The sequence below is a fragment of the Lactuca sativa genome, chromosome 1, assembly GCF_002870075.4.
Source record: "Lactuca sativa cultivar Salinas chromosome 1, Lsat_Salinas_v11, whole genome shotgun sequence".
Classification (NCBI taxonomy): domain Eukaryota; kingdom Viridiplantae; phylum Streptophyta; class Magnoliopsida; order Asterales; family Asteraceae; genus Lactuca; species Lactuca sativa.
The window spans coordinates 203151852-203178931 of record NC_056623.2 but is presented as its reverse complement, the minus strand read 5'-3'; the positions used below and the strand labels follow the sequence as shown (position 1 = coordinate 203178931).

General features: G+C 34.4%; 1 pseudogene; it reads left to right on the top strand.

The window, feature by feature from the left end:
* Nucleotides 1-24925, top strand: part of LOC111919860 (hexokinase-3-like) — a 28290-nt pseudogene extending 3365 nt beyond the window's left edge.
* Nucleotides 24926-27080: the final 2155 nt, after the last annotated feature.

Below are 27080 nucleotides of genomic sequence, written 5' to 3'. Positions count from 1 at the left end.
AGTAGCAGCGGGATGGGGTCGCAGGTTAAGTGACCTACTCGACGAGTCCATGTGGGGACTCGGCGAGTAGGAGCTGGCAGTGGAAACCCTAAAGCCCGGGGTTTGCACCTCTATTTAATGGAGCCTTAGCCTCCTTTGGCCCCTTTACAGTCTTTGAGAGCCTCCTCAAACCCTAAAGTGTGTGTGTGTGCCCATTGTGTGTTTGAAGCCTTGGAAGAGGATTTTGGTGGGAAAGAGCTTGGGAAGCAAGTGGTTTGAAGTAAGGAGCTTGGGGAAAATCCGGATCTACTCCAGTTGTCATCTCTTGGGAACGTATCAAGCTGTTATCCTCCTTTCTATTTCGTTCTAGACCTCCTTGGTTGGAGATTAGGGTTCTTGGTTGGGTTATAAAGTCATTTCCTAGAGTATGGGCCAAGATCTGAAGTTGTAACTTCATATCTGAACTCTCTATGAATTGAAGGACCATAAAGTTCTTAGCTTTGGCAAGTTTGAGCCCCTTTCTAAGTGTAATACCCCATTTCAAGCTTAGTTTGGGCTTTTTGAGTCATTGGAGCCTTGCATGAACGTAAAGTTTGCAACTTTACGTGACAAGCAGGCCTAAGGAGGTTGGATCTGCAATTTGGGGCCTTGCCATGGCTTAAAAGTTGTATGCATGATAAAATGACTGAATGGACTCGGCGAGCCGCAAGGTTGACTCGGCGAGTCACTTGAAGATGGTCGGGGACTCGACGAGTTGGATGAACAACTCGGCGAGTCCGATGAAGATCGCCATAAGACTCGATGAGTTGAAGAACAGCTCGGTGAGTTGGATGACTTTTTTCTAGATTATGTATGCGTGTGTATCTGTCGAGTTGCAAGGAGGGAACTCGACGTGTGACCTTAAGTTTGATCGAGGATCAAAGGAACTCGACGAGTCACTCCGATGACTCGGCGAGTTGGAATGTACTTCAAGGAACTCGGCGAGTAGCCAAGGGTACTCGACGAGTTAAGGTCGACATGGACTGTTGACCTTGATTGAGGACTTTGACTTCGACCAGGGGTTGACTAGTGGTTTATGGAGTACCTTATAAGGTTAAGGACTTATGAGTATGATGTACTATGATGATAGGTGGTGGAACCTGTGTCAAGTGATCCGAGAATTTGGATTTTACCTTTTGTGCCGACATCTGTGAGGTGAGTTATCCTCACTATATCGATAGGGTCTACGGCACCAAGGCTGACCCTTTAGTTGTTATTGTTATGGTATGTTGCATGTGGTTATGATTTGTTAGTTCGGAATCGAGGTAGACAGTATGTTATGCTTTTATGATCCGTAGGGATTGGTGTGTTAGTGACCTGATAGGTCGGTACTCTAGTTACAAGAGAATTCTATGATTATGATCAGGGAGATAGATATGCTTGATGTTTGTATATGCCAGTATATGATAGCTATGCGCACATGGTTATTTGCTTACTGGTTGGGTTGAGGCGGTCCTGCTTTATGCTGAAGGCCAACATACCCTATGAGTGGTCCGGGGAGACTGTAGGCCCATGTGGCGGACCAGTCATGCCGAAGGCCCGGGATAGATTCAGACAGACTATAGGCCTGGTAGGGCGGTCCAGTCAGGCCGATGGCCCTGTATGCATGACGATTGATTGATTATTACTGATATGATATTGTCTGTGTGGTATTGGTATTTTGGGGGTAGCTCACTAAGCCCTCGGACTTACAGTTTTCAGTTTATTGTTTCAGATACTTTAGGAGTCCATGGAAATGCGAAGGCGTGACCGTACCGCTCCTCATTCTTATGATTGATTTTTGGGACGCTCTGATGGAAATGATTTGAAAACATTTTTGTAAACAATGTTATGTGGTTTTTATTTATGATTGAAAAAGTTTAAATTTGGCGTAAAATTTATGGTTGTTACAATATATATATATATATATATATATATATATATATATATATATATATATATATATATATATATATGACATGAAATAAAGTTGGTGTTACATCTTGTTATAAGATAAAAACCATTTCTTCACTTGGTGTTATAACCTCATTGACGATGTGGCATTTGAGGTGACACTAATTTGATGTTACAATTAGTTGCTCACACCTAATGCTCTTAGACTATCCCTATTAATAACCCAATCCAACCCAACATTTCTATAAAAATCTAATTTCTCTCTTCTAACTATAAAACCTCGTCCAATCCAATTATTCATATCCATCAACAACCCAACCCAAACTTATTTTTATTTAAAAAATATAATTTATTTTTTTTTTATTTTTATCTTATTAAAAACTACCAAAAGTATTAAAAATAAGTATTTATTTAGAAATTAGATTTAGAAAAAATTTGAATTTAAAAGGGCTTAAAAATGAAGAGTTGAAATGAAATATAAACTGTGTCCATATTATATTTTATTTGTAAAGAAAAAAATCATGAATTAAAAATATTTTGACTGAGACAAAATTGAATTTTTAGTGATAGTAATTCTTATACAAAAAAATATATAAAACTAGCCATTCAATAATAAACACAGGAAAAGAAAAGATCGTGATCTCTTGTGAATTGCATCCGTGGAGTGGCCTAGGACGCAAATAATTTTTAGTTTTTAGCTTTTTTTTTAAGACCATCCGGTGCGGGTCCAACGAGAAGCAACGGGGTGAGATGGCACCCCTCAACGGCGTTATGACACGGGGAACACCGCCCCCCAACTTGTTGCATCTTGTCATGACAAATCTCGTTGCATCTTGTTGGCGTTGTGACGAATTGAAACGGGGGAACACCGACTTTTTGATTTTTTTTTGTTTTTTTTTTCTTTGGTGTTGCATCTTGTTGCCCATTTCCCCACTTGGTGTTATAACACCACTTGCTTATGTGGCATGTGAGGTGGTGTTGCATCTTGTTGTCCACACTTAATGCTCTTACAAAAATCGTAATATATTGTTGTTTCATAAAGTTCCAACACTATATAATGGGTGAGTTTTAGAAAAGTTTTAAAACGACAATTAAATATAAGAAAATGACAATTTTCTTTTTTCTTTTTTGGGAAATCTGGTAATATAACACGATCTTGTTTGTAAGATGGTACGATTTACGATTTTAAGTATGAAAAACAACCCAAATAATATTTAGGGTAGGATCATATGATCGGGATCCAATCTGATCCTAATTTTCCGGGTTCTTTTTTGTAAAAACGAAAAAAAAAATGAATTACCATTTTAGGTTGTGTATTATGACTAATGTTTTGAAGTTTTTTTTTATGGATTTTGAACGGAAAACTGAATGTTGCATGTTAAAAATTATATATATATATATATATATATATATATATATATATATATATATATATATATATATATATATATATATATATATATATATATATTTGTTAGATGATAAGATCCTGATCTTAACAATTTGATTTAACCGATACAAACATCAATGTTAATGATAATAACCTGTTTAATTTTTATTTTTTTTGTAAAATGACCATAATCTCCAAAATAGAGCATTGCGGAGTAATAATATTCATGCTAGAGTATCTAGTCCGTAACATAGCATTCCAGAGTTGCAATGTTCATTCTAGATTACATGTCCGGAATAGTCATCTCCGTACAATTTAGACTGACAAGATTCATTCCGAAGGTACGACGTCAACATTGTACACATATGTGAGATTACAGAGTCACAGACATACATTATGGAGTACAAAAGCATGTACTTTTCGTCCCATATTTTTAAATGATACCTTATGTAGTTTGACACTTCGGATCATTCGTAATTTTCTCTTGTAACTGTTTAAAGATGGGCTTCTCAAAAAGTGATCACGAAGAAAGCTTTAGCAAACATGCATATTTACCTACACAACTTTACACTACAAGAAAGTTGGCATTTCATGGCGCTCATTGCATGTCATAAAACGGTACACATAACACATAAATGTGTGTCATTGAAACCACTATCATAAAGGAAGAAAACACGTATTTTTCTATTGTAACCTTACGACACGCAATGCATGTCATAAAGGGATATAGATGACACACAATGTGTATCATGAAAGCCCTTTTCATAAATGAAGATGAAACACATTTGCTTATCATAAACTTTAGCAACCATTTATAATACACATTTAGGACATGCGTTTACGACACATATTTACGACATGCATTTACGCATATTACAGAAATACACCAACATATATATATATATATATATATATATATATATATATATATATATATATATATATATATATATATATATATATATATATCCAAAACAACCAATTTCGTCCAATAACGACATGTCAAACAAGTTATCAAAATATTGCACACTACATGTCAAATGTTAACTAACATTTCAGACTTAACAAAAATATTGTTTGTTGATACAAAATATCACCAATAAATGAAGCCTACAGCAAAAGATTACCATTCTTTAGAAATTCCAATAATATCATCATCTGTGTACTGAAGTTTTCCGCCCCGACCTGAGAAAAAAATTTGCATATAACGTTTCAAGTCAAATAAATTAAACTATGCTACTATTTCTTGCATTTTAACCAAAAAAAGAGCATGCTGCTAGTTATAGTATTTTATGTTTTTATTTTCAAATCAAATAAATTGAAGTATGCTACTATTTTTTGCATTTTTAACCAAAAAAGGCCCAGATGCATGAAATAGCGACTTACTACAACTTATTTGTGGTAACAGAAGTTTAAATGCAAGAAATAGCAAAGTACATTGATATTTCCATGCTGTTATTGAAGTTGCATCTACTGGAACCTAATATTTATATGAAATACATGGTGTGAGATTCAAACTAGACAACATAAAACATTTTAATCTAACAGAATCGTTATCAGATGTAATTATTGTAACCATATATATTCATATGCACTTCAGAGGTAGTAGGTTTATCACAAGAATTGTACTAAAATTTCTAGAAAAAAGGAGCACTTAATTTTCCATGAAATTGGTAATAAAGTTGCGAAGATTAGAAACCATCGACTGTATTACAAGAGAGTCATGTCACTTGAAGAACTGAATCATCTTGTTAGACCTTTAGATACGCATTTAGTTAACATGGAGTACCAAACGAAAATAAGAGATTAAGGAATAGAAGAGATAATAGAAACTCATTACCATATGTGGACTCCTTCTCTAAGACTTCCTTCTCTAAGATGCAATCAAAAATCTTTGCGATGATAGCCTCGCCGGACTCCAGCTCCGACGAATTAACTAAAGTAACCTAAATCATCGACTCTAAGACAGAAGTAGATGCACTAGGCCGATGGGAGGTGGAGTGGAGATGTAAATAACCCTTATTCGCCGACTCTGGAGTTGTTAACTTGGGAAAAAATATGAGGTGCGTTTCATGAAAAGACCTAGTTCTTTGATTGATCACCAATTTTGTGAAAAACAAAGATATTTCCATGGCGTGTTGATATGTTCGGAGGGAACCAACGTCATCGTGTGTCATGGGTGTGATATGTTGGATTAGGGTTTGAAGGAGAAGGGAGTGCAAGTTGATTGTTAGGGGGTCCAAGAGGTTTATAGAGAGAAGGGAAGGAGAGAATGATGCTCTGGCGGGTGGAGAGAGTGTACGGGGAGGAAGGTTAGGTACTTCATATTTTTGGGGATTTCTAGTTTCCCCCCTTGGATATAAAAGAGATGCACGTTGTTAATTTTCTTTATAAAACTACGACAATTTTAGGACACGCAAAAATGCATGTCCTAAATTCTTCAAATTTTGGGAGAGTCGACATTATTTTTAGGACACGCGAAAATGTGTGTCATGGTTTCCATGTCACCAAAGGGTTGTTTTCTAGTAGTGTTAGGCGGACCAATTAAGCAGAACATCAAAAATGATGTGATGGATCATTTCGAACTTTGTTTTGTGGCTATTGGACGTGTGGTAAATTAATTTGTTCCATATTTTAATTATTTTTTTTAAAAATTATAACTTTTCTACATCTAATTTATTTGTTTTCCCAAAAGCAATAAAGGTCCAAGCATTCATTGGTTACATCCTACTTATCATCTTTATAAGTCTTTTCCGTCTAAGAGGGGGTTACCTAAAGACAATGTTCACATTGGTTGTTATGGATGGAAACAACCAGAATCTTCTTATAACATTTGGTATCGGCATGAAAAATAATGTCGACTCTGATACCTGGTTCCTGATGAGGTTGAAGGAACTCTAGGAGAAGGTAGCAAAGTATCATTCATAACGAATATAGACGATGTCATTAGTTCTTGCATAGGTCAGGTATTCCCTTATTCTTATCATGGGTATTATTATAAGAGCGTGTTCATGTATATGCGAACGAGAATTAGTTGAAACAAACAATAGGAACATTTGTACTTCCATACGTGCAAATCATGTACTATGTATGATTTTCAATAAACATTATGTCGGATAAATCATGTTGCATGTGAAGGGCTTGCCAATGCTACTCATGCGAAATGGGCAAAAGCCTATTTCCCTAACATATGTTGGAATGTACTCAACATTGATATTCGACAATTCCTCCTTGTGTTATTGGTTTATCAACACAATGTACCGATAATAATGCTTAGTGAGGTAATTCATGACTACATTCAACGGACTTTTGTTGAACGTAGTTTCATGGGAGTTAATGATAAGATAAAATATTTAATTATTTTTTTTACTTTTACAACAACCATAAATGATGATATTAAATTTTAAGGGAGGTTGCTAGAGTACTCACCCCGTATGTAGAGATGGTGTTTCACAAGAGCATGCAAAAGTGTGTTCGGTGACGAGCAATAATGTAATGCCCACAAATTCGAGCTAGTCATTTTAAGGATTATAAATTATAAATCTTTCGTACGCGATACTAATTATTTAAAGGATATTTATATATTGCGTAAAAGTTTTATGGGCTTATAATATTTGTATAAAACATTACTATTATAAATTTAACAAATTTAGATAAATAAATGTTTAAAAATTAAAGATTATTTTGGATAAATGGTCTTGATTAAAGCTGTAGTAGTCACGAAGACAATTCTGCGAGTATAACGAGCGCATAAATCTGACTTCCTATGAAGAAGTTATGATTTTTAGAATTTTTGCATTAAGCCATATACGACATAGTATGTCATAAAATATGCATCGGATATAAGTTGCTTATTAGCCTAACTGATCTAAATGAACGTCATAGTAATTGTAATTCTAAAATTATGCGTATAAAGAAGGCTTAAATATGACTTCATATGAAGAAGTTATGATTTTCCGAAGTTTCATGTCCGATACGATAAAGCTATATGTGACACCAAAATCAAAATTAAAATCGGATGATTGTTAGCCAAAACAATGTAAACGAGAGTTGAAGATCTTGTAAATACGGATCCATCGTTATAAAGATAGTCGAGAACGGAGATCGTATGAAAGAGTTATCATTTTTTCATGGATATTAACAATGTAATCTCTATAAAATATGAATTTAAAATAGAGTGAGAATTAGTTGTTGAGATCGAATATAAAGTTGTTGTACTCAGAAATACCTACACATAGATATAAAGAACGTCGAAAAAGGAGCTCCTATGCGAAAATTATGATTTTTCGAAAATTGTGAAAAATACCTATTGAGGGTGATGTGGCAGCATCGGAGTGCGGCACATGGCGAAGTTAAGGCCATACCCTTCCACTAACCAGAAGATGAGGACCAGCAAATGCTTGACACATGTGAAATCCCAAAATTTAGGTCTAAGTCAAAAGACAATCAATTTCCCACGAACAACACTGTAGTAGGACATACGCCATAGTACCTCGATGATTTTAAGTACAAATGAAACCATGTTACTCCTAAGTGGCTTAGTGATAGCTTGAAACGCTCGAAAAGTTGTCCATCATCATCAAACAGGAAGTAGTCGAAAATCAGTGAGATATGAGGCCCTAAAATCTAATTTTCACATTTGACCTACATGGGGGCCATGGATGATAAAATTGGATAGAACATGTTCTCAGTATTCTGTGGATATAAAGAACGTCCAAACAGAAATCGTATGAGAAAGTTATAGATGTTTTAAACTTTTAAACATCTATATACCTGATTTTACACGGTACCGAACACGACACTACTCAATTTGAGGTAGCTACACATCTCGTAAATTAATTTCTAACATGTTTCTGAACTTAGGCTCCGATCTAGTATTTGATTTTACTATTCTAATATTTTTTAGCCCAGATCGAAATCGGATTCGCAAAAACTGATGAATCGGAAACCCAATTAACGCGAAACTCCAAACACCGTTTCATGGAGATTCGTATACCGGATTGGAATTCGGATTTGAATTCTGTTTAAATATTTGAAATCACCACGACCGATACATTTTCCAGGAACTTTTGAAATATTTTTACGGGCTCCAAAATTGATTTCACATAGATCGAGGAGACTTATGAGTGGCATAAGTCAATGGGAGACACAAAAGGCATGCTTGCAAGCATGTGAATAAGAAAGGGTCGACTCTTTTCTTGGACTTTTGACCCATGTACAATCAACATCCTATGTTTTTTTATTTAATTACCATATGTAACTCTGCCTAATAATTTGTCTCTCCCTTTCATCCCTCCTTCTTATTTCTCAGTCAAGCAAAGTAGCCATGAGCACCCGTGATCACTATTTCTACTCCTTTTTCCCCTTGTTGGTTACCATCGAGAATAGAAGAAGAAGAATAAGAAAAGTAGCTATCAGACCAACCCCTTGCCTCCCCACTGCCATCATCAGCCACAAAGGTTATTGTGGTGTTTCTTCCTCCTCCTTATTCGAACCAAGAACCACCGCCACCTGCTGCCCTCCACCCTTTTGCCACCTTTTATCGACAAACTCAACTGCTTATCACCATCAATGTCTATTGTTGCTGCTGCCGGCGAAGAGGAGTAGACCTATAAAGGGTCGTCGGAAAATGGATGGCTGTCGGATCTCCCTTCCTTGTGAATGATAAAACACCATCGGAAGTGGTGGTACTACGTGTTGGATTAGTGTCTAAGTCCATCACTATTTTGGTATGTACTTAAACCAATTGTGAGCATGGTCCTTTTGGGTTGCCTTCACCAAAGCAACTTGATAGGATGATTTATGGAGAAAGAAGATTAGTTATGATTTATTAATATATTATATGAATAACATATTAAAACATAAATCATATTGTTTAATTAATATTAGTCAAGAATTAATAAGAATTAATTTTGTGGCTAAAAGACATTAATAAAATAAAGGGGGCTAGAACTGTTAGTTGTGTGATAGTTGGATATTGGGATAATGGACTCCATAGAGGATGGAGTGGATGAAATCTATGGGGAAACCCATGAGAATTCGTCCAAGGCCTCTAAGGAGGGAGTCCATAGGCTGCTTAGGGACTATGTAGTCAGATTAGGGTTTCCTACTTCAAAACCCTAATAGCCTCACTATATAAAGAACCCTAGGGCACCCAAAAACGTGGCTAAGCATTCATTGGAGTTTCTTGGATGTTTTTGATGCCTCCTTCTCCTCTCCTAAGTCATCCTCTTGATCTTGGTGTATGTGAGCCATTAGAGGTGTGACACTTGTGACACTAAGCTTTCAGAAGCAAATTACAAGAAGGAATAGATTGTTATTGCTACATAACAATCAAAGATAAGATCTAAACCATATGTTATGGTATTATTGATTATTGTATGATAGATCTAGGGTTTATGGCTTTGGATGATTATTGCATGTTCATTAGACAAACTAGATCCAAAGCTTTAGGGTTTGCATGTACACCATAGGAATGATGTAGTACTCAAAACCCATAAGTGGTATCAGAGCCTAGGCTATTTGTTTGATGTATTTGATGCTTGTTTAATCATTCATTACCTGAAAATCGAAGTTTTTGGTCCTCTGCCTGACTGACTCGGTGAGTCAGTTGATGAACTCAGCGAGCCAGGCTGACTCGGCGAGTCCCGGGGCCAGACAGAGGATACTTCGGGATTTTGACATATTTTGCTGTGGGATAATTACCTAAAACATTTTTCATTAATAAAATATGAATTTTATCAACATTTGGTGATTATCCTTACCAAAATAGAAGATAACTGTCAAAATTAAGATTTACTTGTTTTATAAAATAAATATTAATTTTTTGTAATTTTGTTTTGAATTATCTAGTAAGAAATTGAATTAGGTCAAATTTAGATAATTACCAATTATTTTATTAATTTTAATTATTTGTAATTCGATCTAGATAGTTTTGAAAAGTTTCAAAACTTGCCCTCAAGTTTTGGTATTTAAATTTTTTGAATAAAAGTTTAATTTTGAATATTTAAATTCTAAACCCTAAGGTTTTGAAATGTTTCAAAACTTGCCCTCAAGTTTTGGGAATTAAATTTTTTGATTAAAAGTTTAATTTTTGAAATTTTAAATTCTAAAACCCTAGTTTTGAAAAGTTCAAATTACACCCTTATGGTTTTATTAAGTTAATTAAAAGTATAATTAAAAGAGAGTTAATAAATCCATAATGATATGGTTTATATTTAATTAAATTAAAAGTGTAATTTATAAAATTAAAGCACCTAGTATTTTAAAAGTGTAAAATACACCCTTATACTATATATAACATTAAAAGTCTAATATTATATATGTATAACTTAAACTGCTAGTCTTACCGTTAGTAGGCCTCATTCACGAAGCCGATCTATAAGGGAGGTATAAGGTTATGGCCTATAAAATGGCCGTTTAATGGGTGTCCACTCTCATCCACCGCTTCCTTGATTGGTGGAGGGTCGTTAGCCGAACGGGTAGGATAGGGCAAACCCTCTCCTCATTAAAAGTATAATGAATGTTAAAGTAGCTAAATTTTTTACAAAAAATTCACCATCTTAGTTACTTTAGGCAAAAGTGAATTGATGCAATTCCATGAAATTACACTTTGTACCCTTGCTAAGACATTTGTGGAGCGTGTTTGGTTAACCGGTACACTAATTGGGTTCTAAGCAAAGGTGGCAAAGGGTGGCTCGATGTTTGTCATAGTTCGGTGGAGCGTGTGTGGTTAACCGGCACATCAAATAGGTGACTGTAACATTGGGGGAACCATATATGTTTGTTTGGTTATTCACACCTTGTTTTGTGATCCTCCGCAACCCAGTCACAAATCGAGGGGCGTATTGAGATTTAAACATGCTATTGAAAAGTTCAATGAATCTCAAAAGATCTAGGAGTTTCCAATACATTTAAAACTTAACCTCCTTTTTCGTTTTTCATTGTGAAAATTGGTAAATCATCATTTACCTACCTTCAAATATTCTGCAATTGGATTACGACATCCCTCTTCCAGTTTGTAGAATATTGTGTTGGGTCCTTGCCTTAATATCTCATTTGGGTGTTTTATTAAGGACTCAATCGACTAACTTTATTTTTCTCCCGTTTTATAGATGTCAAAGTCTGACAACTATGGTCTTCCTGAATCCGTTGGAAAAAGTTTTCCACGTGAAGATGATGTTCCACGATTGGATTATGGAAATGGAAATCATGCTTCACTTCCTCCACCTACTCCAATAATTCTCCTTGAACCACGTGTTCGAAGACTTGAAAAGTTCAAGGTCACTCAAGCCTTATTGTCAATAAGACACAAAGATGGAAAGTCTGTGTGTGCACACGTATTAAAGATGATATCACATATTCACAGGTTAAGGATGTTGGGTGTCGATGTCTCAAGGAAGTTGGTTGTTGACTTGGTTCTTCAATCACTTCCCGAATCATATGGTAAGTTCGTTAGAGAGTACTATGTGATGGACCATGACATGACCCTTATTAATTTGACTTCTTTGCTTATTGCTGCTGAATCAGAAATGATTTGGCACACTATTCGAGCAAATTGGTCTGATAAATCAATATGCCAACCTTCTACGGGCAATGACAACATTGGAAGTCTAGAAAAGTTTTCTCTACGTAAGAGAAAGGCTGAGTCTGAGATAGTCACGTGTACCATTCCAGAAGAGTCCATATGTTTCTAATGCCAAAAGAAGGGGCATTGGTTACGAAGCTGCCCTGACTACCTGAGAGATCTAAGATATGGGAGAGTCAAGATGTATGACTCTGCTTCACGTAAAATCCACTATCTAACTCCATTAAGTTCCTATTTGGAGATTCTTAATACATGATGTGATAATATTACATTTTGATGTTTTGAAGGATCGAAGAAAAGAGAGGAAGCTTAAAGGAAGGAGCGAGCTGAGTTTGATTGTGAAGAAATGGATTACGATCGCATGGATTCGATGATAAGATTTTTGAGCTGCTGCTTAGAGTTATGATAAATTGGTCAGGAATATGTAATGACATAGTTTTCATTTGCATTGTAAGGATATATTTTTCCGCAATAAAATAAATTTTGATTTTGTCTTATTTATCTTTCGTTGCAATGGCAATTGTGAAAATTGATGTTTGTGTGTTTCTATTGTAAGCAATATTAAATGGATGTGATTCTTAGTAATGTCATAATTTTCTAAGTAAGGAAAGATTCTCATCGCCTAAGTTTCAATTGGACAAAAGCTTGGAATCATATGATTTGAATCATGTGATGTATGGAAATCTTGGTACTTAGAAATTTTAAGGCTAATTCCTTGACAAAGAGTCAAGTGAAGGACTAGGTGATCGAGTTCACAATTTTGTGCACTGGTCAAGTCCACCATAAATAACAATAACATTATTCGTCATGATTTACTGAAAGTCTAGTAAATGTGGTTATACTTACAAGATTAAGTGTAATTCTGAATCATTGAAAAGTTTCAATGAATGGCAGAACGAATAAGTAGAATCAATGAAGGCAGAAAGATAAAAAGTTTCTCCAATCTAAGAAGAAGGGAGAATACTTTTGTATCGTGTTTTATGATCGTCTTGGTAATCATAGGAACCATATTACAATTCGTCCTCCAAGGACACCTTAGTGCACTAGTTTGGCTAAGAAGAGGAATCGAGAATTGTTGTAGTGGTTAAGTCAATAAGATGTATCGTACTTCGTTCCAAAATCAAGTCTTAGAGTCATACTCCAAGATTGTGACTTGATTGACATAATATTAATTAGGAATGTTCTTATACTTGCACATTTTGGTAAGTTGTGATGTCTTGAATAAGACAAAGACCAACTAGTACCAAATTGCATGTAGGTTTTGTCTTGATATAGACATTCACTACCTCTTGAATACTTTTTTTGTCAAGAAATGTTTCTTGATAAGAGAATCTAATATGTCAAGAGGTTAGTGGGAGTCTAAATATCTTGAAAAGTTTCAAGAACTAATCGAGAGTAAACCTGCTGTTAATTACTAGCACACGACTTGAGGTTTCTAACCTATCGTTTTGACATATTCTTGTTTCTGTGCCATTCCAGTTTGGTCAACTATGCATGTGAGTTCTATGAGTTCTCAATAGGTTGCATAGGGGCAAGGCACCTTAATTAATGGAAAGTACATTGAAAAGTAGGGGTGAGTTTCTCAATAACTTGGAAGAAATTGTAGGACCCTTTATGGCAAGATATTAAGCATGGACAAGTTCGATCCATAAGAGTTTGGATTTGTCACAACTATTGTCTTATGATTATGGTTATGAAAAATTCACATGGATAGGAGCACATACACCACAAAATCTGAGTGTCATAAGGTTTCTCTCCTTCATGAACATGATTGTGAGGAAACGCTTTCACTAAGAAGGATTTTGAAGATAGCATTGTGTAATTTGCATTTCTCAAATTCGATTATGATTTCGGCATCCCTCTTTATAGTTCGAATTGTGGAAAATGGAAAATGGGTCTGAACATTTTAGAGTTATTATTATAAGTTCTAAAATTGTTTAAACACACATATAGGTTATCTAAGGAAAGGTGTATATGTTCGAGAAGCTTAGATAAAGGCTTATTAAATCGTCTCGGTTTTAGAATTCTGAACTTTTCTAAATAAATTCGATAAGTATTGGTTTCTAGAAGTCCAACTAATTTCTGAATACATGTCAATGCTAGTGGGAGAATAAGTGTTATGCTTGGAAAAACGATATAATCATCCTGTGAGTGGGAGCATGATAATTATGGTAAGTATTGCGAGATAGCAATATTAATTATAGAAAACAAAAGGTTCAACTCGCAAAGTTGCAAGGGTTGAAAAGTTGTTTTGCTATAATTATGGGAGATAATTTTATACTTCATTTCAGTTCTAAAAGCTTGGATTGATTTTTTATCTAATTTAGTCATATAAAATTAAGATTGTGTTCTCAAATTCGATTATGATTAGGGCATCCCTCTTCATAGTTCGAATTCTGAGAACATGGCAAATAGAGATATGGTAGCAAAAGACTGATCAAGTATCACGTCTTTATGTAAGACACTATGAATCATCTCCCATATTCTTCGGGTATAGGATCGATTGCATATGCTATAATAATTGCGTGTTATAAAATTTTCCAAATTCCTAGGGCATTAAAAGGGAAATAGGATTGGAACCAGATATGACTAAAGGTGATTAATCACCTATCAATAGGAAAATCTAAGGTTCGCTAAGGATTGGTCGCTTATGAGTAGTTGGAAGTATAGTAATGGAAGGACCATACTGACATTATTAGATTTGATTCTATTAATAATGAGTTGTCATATGGTAAATATGGAATTGTTTCCATATTTGGAGTTGGAATTTATGAATCTCTATGTAGATTAGAAACTTTTATGCAAGAAGGATGTTCAAAGGAATGTGCTTTAAATGTGAGACTTCATGTCTATGGAATTGTCTTACAACAATCTTCAATAGATGACTTTGTAATTTCATTGGCAAAGTCTTTGTGACTTTGGCGCTATGACATTATGAAAGAATTGTTGCATAAAATGTTAAAATCTAACATATTCTATAAGTGGCAAGAATTTGGTATTCTCACACTTGTGGTAAGGATTGGGAATTGTGAAATGAGTGTGATTCAAAATGTTATTCAATTATACTATTCACAAAGTAAGGACCATAGGTAAACATATTCTGCATGTTAAGAGCATGGGACAATTGTTGTTATAATTTAAGTACTAAGTTGATTACCCGAAACATTATACAATGAATAATGTGTAATCAATATGGTGATTAAATAAAAGTAGTTTTATTTATACTCAAAAGTTTAGGGCCATATTGGGTTCAATTATTCTTGTGTTTCACTTTGCATGTTTTGACTTCCTGAATAATAAGATTATTTGAACGTTCCACAGTCGCTCATACTTTGGGAGTAGGTATGAAAGAAGATTGTCATGAATGGTTTGTAGATTGACTAAAGTGTATTACACATAGCAAATGTTTGCTGCAACGTTCATGATTGCTTATGAATATGATTTGAGCATTGGGTTAAACCCACACTCACTAGGATCGCTTCATGGATTTTATTACGAGTGATTGGTGAGATGATAATATCTTATATTCTTGAAACCGAAATGTGTGAGTTGTATCTTGCGAGTCGGTTACACATTGATAATATGTAAACGCACCAGTAACTTGGTGTTATAAAATGTATTGTTGTGTGTGATTTCGTGAGTGAGTACAAGCGAGCATTGAGTCGAAGTTTATCCATTCCTTTCACCCAAAATGGGATAAAAGCGATATCTGTGGGCCCCTCGATGATTTAGTGATGACACCTAAGCACTTGGCCAAGCCGGGACTAAGTTGATGTGTTCAATTACAGTCTGTTGTCAGTCGTCATAAATCGGAAATCGGGAAACAACACATGAACATAGAGTATGATTTAAGTCCATGTCTCAGTTCATACGATATCTAGAATGGAGGAATATATGATCCTTTATCAATAGGACACACTTCTGATATGATCAGAGTTGACAGTGGCTTTTGAAAGCTATGATTGTTGATCAGGTTTGAAGTCATGCGCATAATAGTTGTTAGACTTATCCAAGTGGCAGACTGTTGGATTAGTGTCTAAGTCCATAACTACTTTGGTATGTACCCGATTTTGAGCATGGTCCTTTTGGGTTGCCTTCACCAAAGCAACTTGATAGGATGATTTGTGGAGAAAGAAGATTAATTATGATTTATTAATATATTATATGAATAATATATTAAAAGAGAAATCATATTGTTTAATTAATATTAGCCAAGAGTTAATAAGAATTAATTTTGTGGCTAAAAGACATTAATTAAATAAAGGGGGCTAGAACTGTCAATTGTGTGATAGTTGGATATTGGGCTAATGGACTCCATAGAGGATGGAGTGGATGAAACCTATGGGGAAACCCATGAGAATTCGTCCAAGGCCTCTAAGGAGGGACTCCATGGGCTGCTTAGGGCCTAATTAGTCAGATTAGGGTTTCCTAGTTCAAAACCCTAATAGCCTCACTATATAAAGACCCCTAGGGCACCCAAAACGTGGCTAAGCATTCCTTGGAGTTTCTTGGACGTTTTTAATGCCTCCTTCTCCTCTCCTAAGTCATCCTCTTGCTCTTGGTGTTTCTGAGCCATTAGAGGTGTGACACTTGTGACACTAAGCTTTTAGAAGCCAATTACAAGAAGGAATAGATTGTTATTGCTACATAACAATCAAAGGTAAGATCTAAACCCTATATTATGATAATATTGATTATTGAATGCTAGATATAGGGTTTATGGCTTTTGATGATTATTGAATGTTCATTAGACAAACTAGATCCAAAGCTTTAGGGTTTGCATGTACACCATAGGAATGATGTAGTGCTCAAAACCCATCACTACGGTGAACCACCGAGGAGCATCCCCTTCCCTTTTATTTTTGTGACAGTTCAGCCACCATAAAACACCCTCCACCGACTGTTGCTGCTTCCTTTCGTTTGCCTTCCCCCCTTTCTCTCTCTCTCTCTCTCTCTCTGTTAGGGTGCAAAATCATGCTTGGATGTGGAGTGTTTAGGCTTACTCTCTTGTATGTGTAAATGGGTTGAGTCTTTCCTATAATTAGGAGGTGAGTGACTCCCATTATGTAAGGAACCATTTGGAGACCATTAGTTTTAGAGAGAGAATCTAGCATACCTATTTGTACTCTTTCTAATAAAAAATAATGAGAGCTTGAAACAATATTTATTTACTCCATGTGTTCATGATTTGTATGATGATTCACTAGATCTTTCTTTTTCCGCACATGCCATCATTATCAACACCAGTACAACTGGTATCAGAGCGGGTGTTCTTGATTTGATCAATAATTGATCCATGGTGGCAATCTAAACTTGGTGATTCATTTTTTGATCTTTGATGTTCGTGTTACTAAGAGATTGGATTCTAGAAATCGAATTCATCTTTGATTCTATTCATAATTCGATTTTTTCACTAGAATTCAAGTGATTTTTACTTTCTCTCTCTAAAAATATTTCAAGTTTTGTGATCATGGTGGATTTGCCGTATGATTGTTGGATAATAATCATTGAATATATCAAATACAAAGTCAATTAAGATCAATTTTTTGGGTTGGTGTTAAGCAAGTTGATTTCATGGGGTAATATGGTTTCTTATGGAGATTTGAAGGATGATAATGAAAGCTTGATTTTTTAACCACTTTGTAAGATTGTATGGTTGAATAAAATTGCCTTGTCCATATTAGTCCGTAGTAGAAATCAAAAGGAAGGAGAAGAACGAGATTTTTTAAATAAGAAATACATTTCTCTAATTGAAAATCCAAATGATCTTTGTGCTCTTAAGTCTGTTGAAGTTCAAGACAATGAAGTTCAATGTGATGTTCTTGAAGTTCATGATAAGAAGATTTAAGTTGATTCTCATGAAGATGAAAAAGTTTTTTGCTTGATTGGAGTTCAAACTGATGATATTTTGTGTTCTTGTGATTCGTTTGAAGGCATGATTCGTTATCGGAAGCCGGTGATCCAAGAAATTCACAAGTATCAAACTCTAAAAGATTTGATTCAAACTCACAAAGTTGAAGTTGTGGAAAGTGGGTTTGTTCATGAAATCAAATCTTCAAGATGCAAAAAGATGAGAAAGAAAAAGAAGAAGAAGATTAAACATAAAAACAAGCGGGTTTATTCACAAAAATCATTGAATGTTGTTGTGAATCCGAAATTCTTGAAGCAAATTTGGGTTCCAAAGCAAAAATTTCCAAAGGTTGCATTGAATTTTAAGTCAAAACCCAAAAGTGTTGGTGGTTCTTATGAAGATGTTCTTGGATCGTTGAAGAACACGAAGAACGAGTTGTACATCACACATAGTATATGGTACAATGTTCAAATTGGAGATTTTCTTGTTCCAACAAAAGATTCAAGATCTTCTAAATTTGATTTGTTCACTGAAAATGGAACTCGATTCGTCAAAAAGGTATCTCAAATTCTCAAATGGATTCCAAAACATCCATGATTTCGATCTGTATTTTTCGTTTGTCATTTTTGATCGATTTGCCTCATTGGATCTAATCCGTTTCAACCTCATTGTTGATACAATTATTTTTGTTTAGATCAAAACCAAAATCATATTCTCATATTTCTTTTTAAATTTCGAAATCAAATTTTTTGTTGTTTGAAATGTTACTGTTCATCTATCGAAACCCATCCTACAACACATTTTTTTAGTATTCATTCTATCTTTAAGCCCAAAATGTGTTTAATCCATCACATTTCATTGAGCCCAATCATTATTTTTAAAAAGGATTCGATCTGTTTGAGTAAATCCGAATTCTGAGCGTCAGTCGACATACGTATATCTTACTTGTACGTTCAGCTCATCATCTTCATAATCAATTGATCTTGATTTCTTAATCTCGGTTTCTCATTGTTTCTTTCCGATCGTTGATGAATCTTTATTTAAAAATGAGTTTTAATTTAATATGTGATGAAATCGATTTTTTTCAAGACATCACACAGACATCAGCATCTGACTTATTGATTTTGATAAAATTGGTCAAGCACTTTGAAATTTTTGTGAAGAACAGTTAGTTTATCAAGTTTTTGATCCAAAAATTGGTGTTTGAATTATCAATTTGGTGTTTCACTTAGAAAAGCCAAACTGTGAAAAATTCAAAGTTGGAATACAAGAGATGAATCGGTGAATTGTATGCTGAAATCGATAGTTACAAGTTGTTTTGAGGCCGAAAGAGTCGAAATCTAGTCTAATTTGAGTCTAATTTCGAATTTGGAGGTGTCGATGTTCTTGATGACGAAAACTCGATTCTGGATGTCGATTTGAATCGAAGTGTGTTGTTGATTTTGGGTTGAATCGTCAAGAGTCGTTGATGTGGAGTCGATCTTGAATGAAAAGTGAAGAAGTGATGGACTTGATTTGTTGATGTCAATGTGGGTTTGTTGTTTGATATCGACTAGTATTGAATCCTTGAAGTTGAGAATTGATATGCCGACAACGAAAGTTGTATACTGATGTCCTAATTGACGGTTCGAAAATTTCTTGAGAAGGATAGATCGTCGATAGATGGAATTTAGGTGAATGGATTTTGGAGTCGACTTTAAATGGATTAATGATTTTGAAAGTTCAATTTTCGAAGCCTTGATGGTCAAGATGAATTTTGGATGTGTGTTAACTGAAAAATGAAGGCTGAAGCGGTTGACATCAAAAACTTTTGTTAGGTCGATTGATGACTAGATGGTCGATTGAGAAGTGAAATCGATTTTCGGTTATCGAAAAACGAAGCCGTACTTGTTGAGAATGAAGTCTTGTTAACTAAAAAGCGAAGCGTTGATTTTGATGTCAATGATTTTGGGAACCCTTGTAATAGGGAAGCGACAGTTAAGCGATTGAATGGTCAAGGTATTATTCAGTGATTCGCATGGCTTCGTTTTCGATTTCCCTTTGAATGATCAAGAAGATGATTTGTTAGTCGAATTCTTGCGTTTAAAAGCGAAACCTGTTGATTTCATTACCTGTGTAAAGAATTAGGGAAGATAACCACGTTTCAAAATTGGTCCCTCATCTTTTGTCGATGTGGCATAAATAGTTCAGTTTCGAATTTTGAGCAAAAATTGTGAAGAATGTAGAAGTTTCGAAGTGAGTCCTTGCAGTTTCGAAATATTGGTAGAAAATACCCAATTTCGAAACAGGGCTAACAAAGCTGAGAAATTGAAGATTTTGCAAGTTCAGTCCCTGCAGTTGGTGCGAATTTACACTTTATGCCCAGTTTCGCAAATAGGGTAGAGTTTTGCATCTTAAGCTGTTTTTGGCACAATGGGTCCCTACAGAATCTTGAAAGCGATATTTTTTTTAACCTGGATTTTAGAAAATTTTGCAACTCTCACCCAAAAGTCAAAAACTTTCATAAATTGGAAATTTTTTCGAGGCTTTTTCGTGATTGTTTTCGATGCACGATTTTCAAGGTTTCATTTTTGGCACACATCAAGGGAAGTATTGTGAAGATTAATCCTCGGGCGCTTCTCACCCTTAATGGGTTTTATAATCATTTTTTATTATAAAAATGGGAGAATGAAAAGTGGGTATTCGAAGCTTCTCCAGTTTTTTAGGTATTCATTTGCGGATTTAAAGACCGGTATTATTTTGAGGGGAATTTGGTCTTGATAGTGTGGGCTCCTTGGATATTGAAGCCAGAACATCCAATCCTAACTTTGAGGGGGATAATGTTAGGGTGCAAAGTCATGCTTGGATGTGGAGTGTTTAGGCTTACCCTCTTGTATGTGTAAATGGGTTAAGTCTTTCCTATAATTACGAAGTAAGTGACACCCATTATACAAGGAACCATTTGGAGAGTATTAGTTTTAGAGGAAGAATCTAGCATACCCATTTGTACTCTTTCTAATAAAAACTAATGAGAGCTTGAACAATATTTATTTACTCCATGTGTTCATGATTTGTATGATGATTCACTAGATCTTTCTTATTCTGCACATGCCATCATAATCAACACCACTACACACATACTCTCTCTCTCTCTCTCTCTCTCTCTCTCTCTCTTGTTCTCGCGAAAAGAACAAGGAACGAAGGCCGTGGAGCTACCATTGCCACCCCACTGTCATCGTGATCAACCCACCGCCACCACCGAGTTGCTGCTGTCGAGTTACTCTAGCCACCACCTGCTATTGTAAGTCGACACCGCCACCTTGGAAAAATTTTGTTTCTGTTCATTCGTAAATATTCAGTCGAACATGTGACCTTGAAGTGGGTCTCGTTTTTCCTCTTCACAATCTGTAACTTAAACAAGATTGTATAGTGGAGACTTCTTTTGATTTTATTTAAAATCAACCCTCTTGTGTATCATCTTTTCAAATTAGTCCCTCCATTCCTAACTTGGAATTAAAATAAACGGTTTAACCTTCCGTTGTAATTTTTTACTGATTAAGTCCCTTTCTCCCAAAATTTGGTTTAAAATAATTGCTTTAGCTCCTCCTTTGGTTGAGTTTAACAAAAATAGTCCCTATAATTAATTATTTTAGCGAAACCACCATATACTTAGTAATTAATACAAAAACTACCCTTTGGTTTTATTAGCTAACAAAAATAGTTCCAAAGGTTTATTTTGAACGTATGGAACGTCACGTTTTGGGGGAGACTACATATGAAAAACGTATATCGATTATGAAAAATGCATGTTGAACCATATTTAGCTTAAAACGATATTTTTTTCAAAATAATATATCATGACTAGTTTTTATCATGACATACGCATGTCATAGGGGTTTAAAATATGTTGTAACTAGAAAATATAATTTATATGTTGCATGTCAGAAATTATAAATCATAAGAATATTATGATTTTACGAAGTAATGCATATCAACAATATGTGTTATGAATGTTTATCAACTTTGCATTATTTTATATATATCATGCATAGATTTGTACATATGATAAATAGATATGTAGAAATTATAACACTTATATATTTGGAATTTATTCATGCACTTAGCAATTTAATATCTATTTAACCGAGTAATATACACTTTCACGAATATATCAAGCGACTTTTATAGAACAACTATATCATATACCTTACTTAATGGCTTTTATAGTGAGACATTATTCATTACCTAAGTTTAACCACTTAGTATATCCACTTTTCTCTAACCGTTAATCCTTAGAGCGAGATACGTATGTATAGATCTATACGGGTTGACACCCACACCCACGATTACTAGCTACAACCTCGACAGATCAATCAAAGCGAGTGATAAATATCTTTTGTCATCTATCCACGACATCCAATGAAACGTCATAAAAGATTATATCTAGTCACATAGTTCGGTTATAGGAATCACCATCAACATTAACTGGACAATTTAACTAGAAACCATAGATTCGTTTATCTCTATATCAAACACTTTAAGTATGGATTTACTAATGATTTCTCTCTACATCAAATATTTCATGTACATATTTACTTATGATTATTGTCTGTATCAAACACATTAAGTATGGATTTACTAATGATGTCTCTCTACATCAAACATTTCAAGTATGGATTTACTTATGATTATTGTCTGTATCAAACACTTTAAGTACGGACACTACTATAATATATGCCTTTAATGACACGCAAACCACGACACGCATTGATTTATGTTACACAAAAGAGAGTGACCTTAAATAGTGTCATCTTTTCAAAAAATTTAAGGATTTACGTCACCCGTTTTTGCGTGCCCTTAAATTAGTATCTAAAGAAAAAAAATTAAAAACATGGAAGGCACTTTATCTTAAACACGCGTCCTCTATGTCTGTTGCTTTATAATTTTAATCAAACGTGCCTTTAGACAGGGGGAAACGAAATCCCCAAAATTTTGAAAACCCGCCTTCTACCTTTTTTTCTATCTTTCATCTTATCAATCTCCTCTTCGATCCGCTTATCCCCTACTCCTGACCTCCTTATTATCGGTCTCATCAAACATGTCGTTCCTCACCTTTTCCGAATACTGTCCTTCCCCATCGGCCATGCTCCTACCGAATGATCATCTGTCTAAGAAAAATCGGCAGTGTCTATCTACTTTTCTTCTCCTGTTAATTTATGCAACTCAAATCCTAGTTAAATCGAGTCCAAATTCTGTTTTCACCCTGAAGATGATGACGCCTTTGAAGCCATTTTCTGCACCTCTATATCATCAATATTACAACCCTCCTGGGTCAAAATCACCAATTATTGGATCGATTGTGATTTGTCTTTTTAGGGTTTTTTTCAGAAGAGACTGGAGATCCTATACTATCAGAAAGATCAGAGCTTTTTGATGATGATAAATCGGACCCATCCACACTCATTCTGCTATCTACTGAAGTTGATCTTCTTGCATTTTGTTGATATTCTTAGAAAATAAACAGATCATGAAACCTTTGTAAGGTTGAGAATCAGCCCATCTGGTAATCTTCTCTCTCTCTCTCTCTCTCTCTCTCTCTCTCTCTCTCTCTCTCTTCTCTCTTTGCAATTTCATCTGAGTGGGAGTCCTAGGTACCGATCGCCTTCAAAATCATTCATGCTAAAGTCATCAATTAGGAACCTTCTACAAAATGGATCGGTGCTTGTTGACATCCCATTGGTTGATGTGAAATTTCTAGCTCAAGGTACCTGGTATGACTGTATATAGATCTTTCCAAAGTTGTTTGAGTATCATTTTTAGACTACAAGAACTCAATTGATTTTACCTTGTTTCCAATTTAGTGTGATGCATGAAAGAGTCCTACTTGTAAGGACTTTTGTTCATTGTTATTATGTAATTCCGTATAGTTGTTAAGATTATTAATATGATTTTAAAATATTATATATAGGTGAATGATAGTTTTGGGACATTAGCTCTTAGACATTTCTATGATAAAGATACAGTTGCAGCAGTTGTAATTGGAACAGGAACAAATGCATGTTATTTGGAGAGAGCTGAAGCTGTTATAAAATGTCAAGGTCTTCTCATGACTTCAGGAGGCATGGTATCTTTAGTCTTTCAATTATCAATTAATTTATAAAAAATAATAGTTCAATTCACTTATGTAATGTAAATTAACTTTAGTTAGGTTATAAACATGGAATGGGGTAACTTTTGGTCCTCACATTTACCTAGAACATCATATGACATTGATCTTGATGCAGAAAGTCAGAACCCAAATGATCAGGTTAATTTAATTATTTTTATCCAAGATAATTTTCATTCTGTAATTTCCATATTTTTTTACTTGATACGATTTTTGTGATTAATAATACAGGGTTTTGAGAAAATGATATCGGGAATGTATTTAGGTTACATTGTAAGAAGAGTAATTCACAAAATGTCATTAGAATCAGATATTTTTGGACTAGTTTCCGCTAAGCTTTCAGCAACATTCGTGTTAAGGTATATCATAAAACGAAAATTCTTTACTCTTTTTACCAATATAGGGGTAGAAATGTAAAGTACATTGTGTAGATTGATAAAAAGTTCTCAGCAAATGGGATTACAAAAAAGGTAAATTTATATTTTGTTTCTTGAAAATACTTGGTACACCATTAATGGCTGCTATGCATGAAGATGACACCCCAAACCTGAGTGAAGTTGCCAAGATTCTAGAAGAAACCCTAAATGTAAGATTTTTCCTAGTTTCTATATAATAAAATACTTTTTTGAATCTAGGTTTATTTTCTTTTTTGACAAAAGATGTGTTTTTTTAATTAATTATCAGATAAATGATGTTCCATTGAAAGTGAGAAAACTGGTGGTGAAAATATGTGATGTGGTGACAAGCTGCAAGGTTAGCAGCTGCGGGCTTTGTGGGGATTTTGAAAAATATGGGTAGGGATGGGAATGCAGGGATTACAAGTAGAAGGGTTAAAAGTGGAAAAAGTGGGAAAATGAGAAGAACAGTTGTAGCAATAGAAGGTGGATTATATTTAAGCTACAGGATTCTTAGGGAATATTTGAATGAAGCAGTTGCAGAAATCCCAACAAACAATATTTTTAAAGGATTTTGATGGAATGGAATGACTCTCAATTCGTATTCTGTTAGAGTGTGATTTTTCTTGCATCATTTGCTGCAGCACTTAAGTACCATGATTTTCACCCTCTTTACGACACATTTTTTTTTATTTTCTTTCTGAAAATGCAGCAGAAAATGAGGAAGAAGAGAAGGGCAGAATGGTAATTCATGCCATAGAAAGGGAAATGGTTTTAGATTGATAATTTTAATGGTGTTTTCAATATGGAAAGTTATGAATGTCTACTACATTTTTTCTTTGTTTTCCTATTCCGATTCTAAGTTTAAGTGAGTTGTTTATCCCATTTTGTTTGATGCTGTCATGAAATGTTTCAACACGTTGCTGCAATCTGTCCCTATCTTATAAGAATCATACAAGGCCATCAGATTGTCCAAAAATCATGAAGTCTAGTTTTATGGAAAGGTTAGTGTATCTAGTTTCACTGAATATTGGACCACTTTTCCTAATTCAAATTCCTTTAAGGGTATAAGTACCGATCTTTGCAGACTGGTCCATGCAGCCCACTGTTTGCATCAATCAACTTCGAAAATTCATAATAAATTCATAAAGACTCCAAATACCATGAGGTAAAAGCCTATAATTAGGTATGGAAGTCTATTTTCATTCTTACCAAGTGATTAACTTAAGTGTAAGCACAAAAGTGCAGTTTAATACAAGAGTGCAGACTAGCCCAAAAATTCACAAATTTCATGTGCTAACTTGTCATGTGCACAAGTAATTCTTCAAAGCATAATTTATGTAACAGTGAAAATGATCCAACATTCCATTTTAAGTGTTTGCAAATCTTGAAGCGAGTAAATATCAAGTGAGTTTTGAAAGCCATGTTATATATACACATTCCTTTATCTGTTTTCTTTCATGTATGACAATTACACTTGAAGCTTGAAGCTTTTACCTTTTGATAGAGGTATGTATGGCTTAATCCCCCTAAGATTTTTGACTTAATGTACAAAGGACAACCTAATATAGAAATTCAGCTCATTATGTGATAATTTCTTAATCTTTCTCTCATTCATTGTAGGGAGTTTGTGCAAGATTAGTTTCCAAAGATTTTGCGACCAATGTACCCTTTTGAGTTCTTTAAGTATTAACACTCCTTGTGAAATATGATTTTAAAATTTTCAATAATTGATTTTTTTTCTTTGATTTGAAAATGGGATATTCCAAATTTGGATATTCCTACTTCTGAGCCTGAACTAAACTTGCCCCCAGCCTTGAGAGAGCCTTTCATGTGAACGTTTTAGGTTTATCATCGGAATGTCGGAATGACATTTATGCCCTTCCTACCATAAAAAGCCACTTATCAATTGATTTTTATATCATGCAATTTATCTTACCTAAAAATTCAATTTTGGGATTTGTAAGTTTAGTTTTTTGCGGTGATATATTCAAGTTCACAAAAGATGATAAATGATGATGGGTTTCAACGAGCACTTTATATGATTGACATTGGCCAAAAAGACATTGTTGATGCATTTGCCAAGAAGTATTCATATGCCCAAGTTGTAAAAATGATACCATTAGTTCTTGCAGAAATTAAGAATGCCATCAAGGTGAGATTAAATTGTAAAAAAAAAAAACAAACAAAAATAGCCCAAACAGTTAAGCTTTTGACTCATTTCCATTTTATATTTATTTTTTTGTCCAGAGTATACATGATAATGGTGACAATAAATTTAGAGTTCCCAACACTAATTGGTTTCTTGTTATGCTCAAACCTTAACAACTATCATGGCAACCTTCAACAATAGTTTTTGATTGACACTTTCTAGCAGAAGATATCGTGTACGTGTTCTTGTGCTGCTATTGTGGATTTGGGAACATCCTTGCTTACTGGTCCAACTGTATGTATCTCATGTGAAGCTTCTATTAGAACTATTAATCTCATTGATTTCAAGTTTTTCATATTTTTTGTATCTAATTAGTTTGTAAATTTATGTTACAACTTATATTGATTTGTTTTCTATAATAAATATCATGCAATATTAGCAATGTGTTACATTTACTTACTATTGGAATGATTATTTGTATTTGACATATTAGTGTAATGAATTATCTTTATTGTTTATGATATTTTATTTTGTATTATTAGACTTTTAAAGTGTTATTTAATTTGAAAATTAATAAATCTATCAAAAATATATAATTTAAAAAACCTTTAAAATTTTGACACGCAAAATGCGTGTAGTCTTCCTTTAT